The sequence below is a fragment of the Elephas maximus genome, chromosome 1 (assembly GCF_024166365.1).
Source record: "Elephas maximus indicus isolate mEleMax1 chromosome 1, mEleMax1 primary haplotype, whole genome shotgun sequence".
NCBI classification, from domain to species: Eukaryota; Metazoa; Chordata; class Mammalia; order Proboscidea; family Elephantidae; genus Elephas; species Elephas maximus.
Window position 1 is genome coordinate 78818168 of NC_064819.1, and position 6549 is coordinate 78824716.

Genomic DNA, 6549 nt, shown 5'->3' on the forward strand with positions numbered 1-6549 from the left:
CAGGCAGATTTCTCATGCTCAAGTTCTGTAACTTCCTCCTAAGCCCAAATCCATCTGCCAACCCCAGTGTCCCAACCTGTTTCTTAGAGAAGGAAAAGAGAAAATGGAAGTGTAATTGCTGGAGAGAAACAGCTATCAACCCCGTGCCTGTCCCAGGGCTGGAAGAACAATTCTTGAAGGAAGATAGAAACCCCTGAGAAGACCGGAGAAGGCAATTGGTGAAAAGAGCAAGAAAGCTGCAGGAGGGCTTTGACCAACATAGCCCGGGATGAAAGGGTGTCACAGGGCTCTGTGCAGGCCATCGTCCTGGGAGAGCCGTCATTTGCCGAGGGCGAGAAAGAAAACCGTCAGCGGAAGAGACCCCAACGGGATAAGAAGTCTTTTTTCACGAACCCAAGGGCAGAGGCGGGTGCCGGTAGATCAAGTGCCTGGGAAGCCGAAAACAGTGTTAAGTTAGTTCATACACGGTAACAGATTCCGGTTTTCTGAAAGTAGTTTTGCTGAGGACAGGAAACGAAAGAGTAAGCTGATGAATATAGTCATTCTCCTGGACAGCACGTTTGGCTTCATGCCTTCCCAAATTCGTCCCGAGCAAGCACTGCTGAGGGCTTTACTCGACTTGCTCTACCAGTTTCACCTCTGAGCTCAGAGCAACTCCTGAAGAAAAGGTGTCCGAACAGTTTGGGAAAGCACAACTCGGAAGGGAATGCTAGGTTTATCTGGCTCTCGAGGGAGTCGATTTTAGAGAGGCCAATAGAGGGGAGGGGAACGACAGAGGAAAAGAAAGTAAAAGTAGATTAGAAAATGCAAAACATTTACTCTGGCAGTGACTAATTCTTTTCATGACAAAGAAGAAAAGCAACGGCCGTTCAACGGCTAGCAGAGTGGCGCAGCGGAAGCGTGCTGGGCCCATAACCCAGAGGTCGATGGATCGAAACCATCCTCTGCTAATGTTTTTTTCGAAGAGCTTCTGAGAAAATGTATTTGATTTCAGAAAAAAAATTTATTCCTGAGATGGCACTTGATTTCTAGAAATATGTTCTTTTTCTATGACTGAGCAGAGAAAATATAAAACCAGGAAAATCTTTGCTTTTAAGAAAGAAATAAACTTACAATTAAATGTCAATTGTGATGCAACCGCCAAGGACATGAAAGCTTTTATTTAATCGGTTATAGAGGTATCAATGCCATTTGAGTGCTCAGGGCCTAGGAAATTAAATGAAGTGTCTAGTTAACCTAATCTATTGAAACTAATCTATTGAAAAAGCAGTCCCAAGTACAATTAATATGACTGAGGTCTTTCATCAGTGATAGTTTTTGCTGCTGCGTTTTCTTGCCATTTGATGTAATATTGTAGGGATTCCCCTTGTTATCAAATTGTTTTCTATAGAGTCTTTCTTGGTTTTAATGGCACCTGTGATCATTAAGTTTGTGTGTCAACTTAGCAGGGCCATGATTCTCAGTGGTGTGGCACTTATGATATAGTTTGGAAGTCATTTTTTTATAATGATGTAATCACTTCCATGATATATTGTGATCACCTCCATGATGGGATCTGCTGTGAGTAGCCAATCAATTGGGGAGTTCCCTTGTGGGTGTGGCCTGCTTCCAACATAGGTGGACTTTCTGGCAAGGCTTCAGGGCTTTTGCTTGTTCTGGATCCTGCAGCTAGCTCCTGATCACCTGACCTCCAGTTCTTGAGACTTGAGCTAGTAGCTTATCTGCTTATCTTGGGATTTGTCAGCCTCCGAAGTCTGTGAGCCAGTGGCCTGCCAGCTTACCTGTCGATCTTGGGATTTGTTGGCCTCCGCAGCCTGTGAGTCCCAGGCCTGTTGTGTGACCTGTCGATCTTGAGTTAGCCAGTCCCTGAAGCTACACGAGTCAGGGGAAGCCTCCAGTCTGACCCAAGGACTTGGGACTTTCCAGCCTCTATAACCATGTGAACCATTTCCTCGATGTAAATCTCTCTCTCTCTGTCTTTCCGCTTCACTGGTTTTGCTTCTCTAGAGGACCCAGCATAAAACAGCACCCAAGTCTTTACTGTGAGTAAGGTAACAGAGGCCCAAAGTATTGGAATCCAACTTCTGGGATTTTTGTACTCTAGGCTACTGGTTCATATGTGTGCTCAGCAGCAGCATAATTTGGTCTCAGTTCTATACCAGAGGGTGGAAATTACAAAATGAAATGTTATTTGAGACTCCAATCCCACCCCCCTTTTATTTCCTTACTCTCCTGTGCTTGAAAATTTTGAATAATCTAGGGGAAGAATGCCCTAGGGGAATTAAAATGTATTCACAAGAAAATTTAATCAAAAGATTTTGGCACTGTTATCAGTACAAATAGAAGAAAATGAAACTGGATAGCTTCAAAAATGGATACAAAGTTACATGGAAATTACTTGACAAAGTCCTTATTTCAACTTAGTAGACAAAAGCAACTTCTTAATAAATTGTAATGGCACAACTGACTTTGCATAAGGAAGAAACAAGAAGGGACATTTACTTTTCAACCACGTAAGAATTCAAGTTCCAAATAGATGAATGATTTAAACACAAAATATAAAATAAAAAACATTTAGATGAAATTAATAAGAACACAGAAGAAAAAATATTGGAAACTATAGCATAAGAAATACTTTAGCAACAAAGGCTTAATAAAGATACTCTTAAATGAACACCTACACAATCATAATAAAAATAAAGCCACCTTAAATGAAATGTATGTGAATTGGAAATTCACAGAAGGAAAAAAAATCTGCTTGAAAAATAGAAATGAAAGTCTGAGCATGGGATGAGGGGAGGCAGACTGCTTGCTTCAAGACATCATTGCTTTTGAGGTATTCTGATGTGGAGCTCACCAAGAATAGTGTCTTCAAAGTATTCTAACCCCGTAGAGTCTTTACAAATTGCCACAATATTTTTATGCTCTTACATGTTGTTTTCCAGTGCTCTTTTAAAATTGTTGTTCATATACTTAAGTCAGTCCAGAGAATGTAAGTGCCAGAAAATTGTAAAATTTGAACACTGAAAGAGTTCAATCACTCATTGAATTTTGTTCACAGAACTTAAAAACTCTTAGGATTTGACACACACTTAATAGTGATTGACAATATACTTGACATAATTTTATTTAACAATGAAAAATGTTTGTAAATTCCCTTTCTTTCTTTCAAAGGTGTTTTCCATTCCATATCTGTCACAGAACTTTATCCTGATAAAATACATTTTTATTTTTAAAGGCTGTTATTAATAATCCTGTCATATCACTCTGCAGCAGAAAATATACATCAGAATAGGGATATGATTTTTAGTTATTTCCAGTGACCATATTTTTTAAGTGTTTTTCATCTTTACATTTAATAATAGTTATGCAATCAGTCCACCAGCCATCAGTCAGTCTGTTGTACTGTGGTGGTTTGCATGTTGTTATGGTGCTGGAAGCTATGTCACTGGTATTTCAAATACCAGCAGGGTCACCCATGGTGGACAAGTTTTAGCATAGCTTCCAGACTAAGACAGACTAGGAAGAAAGGCCTGGCCATCTACTGCTGAAAATTAGCCAATGAAAAGTTTATGGATCACAACAGTACATTGTCCCACTCACTTTGCTTTGGGCATGTCATTAGGGAGGGCTAGTTGCTGGAGGATGTCACATTTGGTGAAGTAGTGGGCCGGCGAGGGAGACACTCCTGCGGTGGATTGGCACAACAGCTGCAGTGATAGACGCGAACATGGTGAGAATGACCCAACAACATATCCTTTTGTTGTACATGAGGTATCCATAAGTAGGAGTCCACTCGATGGTAGTAGGTAACAACAACGTACAACCAATAAAAAAGTATATATATTTTTATAAATACTTACGTAAGAAAAATAAAAATGTATTACTTAATGAAAGGATTGGGGCTTCTTTCCCCCTCTAATTAGGTCATGCATCTGCGGATGAAATGTCTTGTGGCTGGAATGAGGAGGTTGTGGTGAAAATCGCAAAATGTGCGGAAAGGAGATTCAAAAAACTAGCTTCCTAAGGTCCCACCGAGATTTGAACTCGGATCGCTGGATTCAGAGTCCAGAGTGCTAACCATTACACCATGGGGCCAACCTCTCGTTATATGTCCCTGAACACTTGGATGACATAGTTCTCCCTCCCTAAAGTATACTCATGACCCAATTGTCTAAGGCTTATACGCACATTCTACTTTTCCTCCTCTAGGAATAAGTCATGGACGCTGACCTGTCACATGCCTGCAACAACGTTCAGAACAGAATCTTAATGGAAAACATTGATTTCCAAACGTCAGGAGTCCTCTTCCCCTACCCCTAGGAGGACTGTAGTTTTTCCTTGGAAAACGAGTGACGTCGTCGAACAAGACTGAGCCCTAATGTGTGCCAAGTTTTATGGCAAGTATTTTGTATTCGTTGCCTCACCGAAGGCTCACAACAATCCCGTGAGATGGGGACCAATATCGCTGTTTTACAAATGAGAAACCTGAGGTAGAGACCTGAGAACCTTCACTTTGCTTCGTTATCAGGTCCTATTTGCTTTCACGAATATAACTAGGGTGGTATTTGGTGCTTTTGCGAACGCTTTATGGAAAGATTTTACCAAAGGCACAAGGTAGACGCTGGTGTTTACGGAAAATTGAATTGTGTTCGGTCGCCGAGGCTGCACTGGAGGAGGGTCCCAGCAGCCCTGCGAGCGCAACTCGGGGGTCCAAGGGGAGGCCCGCCCTGTTTCTACTCCCCTGTCACCAACCGGAATGCGCGCAGGGGAAGCCTCCAAATGGACCCTAGGAAGATTCTCCGCCCCAGCCTCGCATACCTCTTTATCGCACACACACAGGCACTCATATTGCGAAAATTCACAGAACAAACCGGTTTCTTTTCGGCGATGAGTCTCGGTGAGTGTCTTCGAGTCGGGTCTTGCTCCGGCATCTTTGTAAGCTCCTGCTGCTGGCCGTTGGCTAGTTAAGAGACCGACAATTCTCAGCACAAGTTTAGGAGCGAGAACTTCGGCAATCTCCTTGTAAGTACGGGGGAGCCCAGCGCTGCTCCCAGTAGTTTGCCTAGCCAATTCTCGTCCTATGAGGAGCCAGCTTAGTGGAAACTGGATTTATGCTTTGCGGATTGAGCCCGTGTTCCCGGACTTCCATGGTAGCGCAGTGGCTAAGGGCTCCAACTGCTAATTAAAAGATTGGCAGTTCAAATCCGCCAGCCGCTCCATGGAAGCCCTTAAGGGCACTTTTACTGCCCTACTGCCCTATATACAGCGTCACTCTGAGTTGGGATCCACTCAACAGCAATGGGTTTGTTGGCTTTTTTATTTGTTTCCCAGACTTCAGATTGTACACCAAGAAATGCTATAGGTGTTCTTTGAGGACTGAGAATCCTGTCGTATATACAGGATAAAGTGCAAAAACAAAATCAAACCAAAAATCGAGCCAGTTGCGGTGGACTCCGCCTGATGGATGTCAGAAGAGAACTGAGCTCCGTAGCTGATTTTTAGGAAGTAGATCTCCAGGCCTTTCTTCACAGGTGCCTCTGGGTGGACTTGAACTGCCAACCTTTCCTTAGCAGCCCGGTCGTTAACTGTTTGCACCCCCAGGGAGTCCAAAACCAAAACAAAGCATCAAACAAACAAGCCCCCCAAACCCACCAGTACCTCTTAGTGCAAATGCCAGGCTTCTAAGTTTTTGTAAGGTGGCTCTCACTGGACAAAGTCTTTGCATCTGGCCTTTTCTGGAAAACTGGTTTGGGGGTTTTCCTCAAGCCTATAGCAGGTCGAGGATGATCAAGAACAATTCTTGACCTTGTCTTAATACTTGTCTGCACAGAAGAAGTAAGAAACCCTCAGGAGTAAAAAAAAACCTCCATGGAGACTCCAAACTGTCAAACCCTGGCTGACAGAAGGAAAAGGTCCTTACAAAAGGGGTGATTTCAAACTTGGAGGATGATTTCAGCCCTGTAGATTTCTCCTCCCTCTCTTGACCTAACCAGAGAGAATCCACTAGTTCAATCACATTTTCAAATGCCAAAGGGAAAAATAGTTCAAATTGCCTTGACCTTGTACAGTTCCTGACAGGTTAACAAAAAATGCACCATATGCAGGTAGGTGTCCCTGACTTGAGCCAGCATAGGCTCCTGGTCGAGCAGGTCAAGTAGGTCTAGCAGGACCAAATCCCTAAAGCCCTCCCAGACTCTAGTCCATATTCCAAATGTGATAAAAAAATAAAAAAGCCAAACCAAAACCCACTGCCATGGAGTCAATTGACTCGTGGTAACCGCATGTGTTACACAGTAGAATTGCTTCAAAGAGTTTTCTTGGATGTAATCTTTATAAAGGCAGATTGTCAGAAGATTGTCAGACCTTTCTTCCTTGGTGCCTGTGGGTGGGTTTCAAACCTTTAGATTAGTAGTTAAAACCACCCAGGGACCACTCCTACTGAGTAGGGGAAGAATAATTGCAGCTTTGAGAAGCTAATGTCTCTGTCAAAGAGTAAGATCTCTGAATTCGTTAAAAGTAAAAAGCAAAGAGTTTTATTGAGGGTAA

At 42.8% G+C, this 6549-nt stretch overlaps 2 non-coding genes across 2 annotated transcripts; one reads left to right on the forward strand and one right to left on the reverse strand.

Moving 5' to 3' along the window:
- Positions 1 to 878: 878 nt before the first annotated feature.
- On the forward strand, positions 879 to 950 carry TRNAM-CAU (transfer RNA methionine (anticodon CAU)). The gene has a single exon. It is a non-coding gene; the product is annotated as a tRNA-Met (tRNA).
- A 3076-nt stretch (positions 951 to 4026) lies between these two features.
- On the reverse strand, positions 4027 to 4098 carry TRNAQ-CUG (transfer RNA glutamine (anticodon CUG)). Its single transcript has one exon. It is a non-coding gene; the product is annotated as a tRNA-Gln (tRNA).
- Positions 4099 to 6549: the final 2451 nt, after the last annotated feature.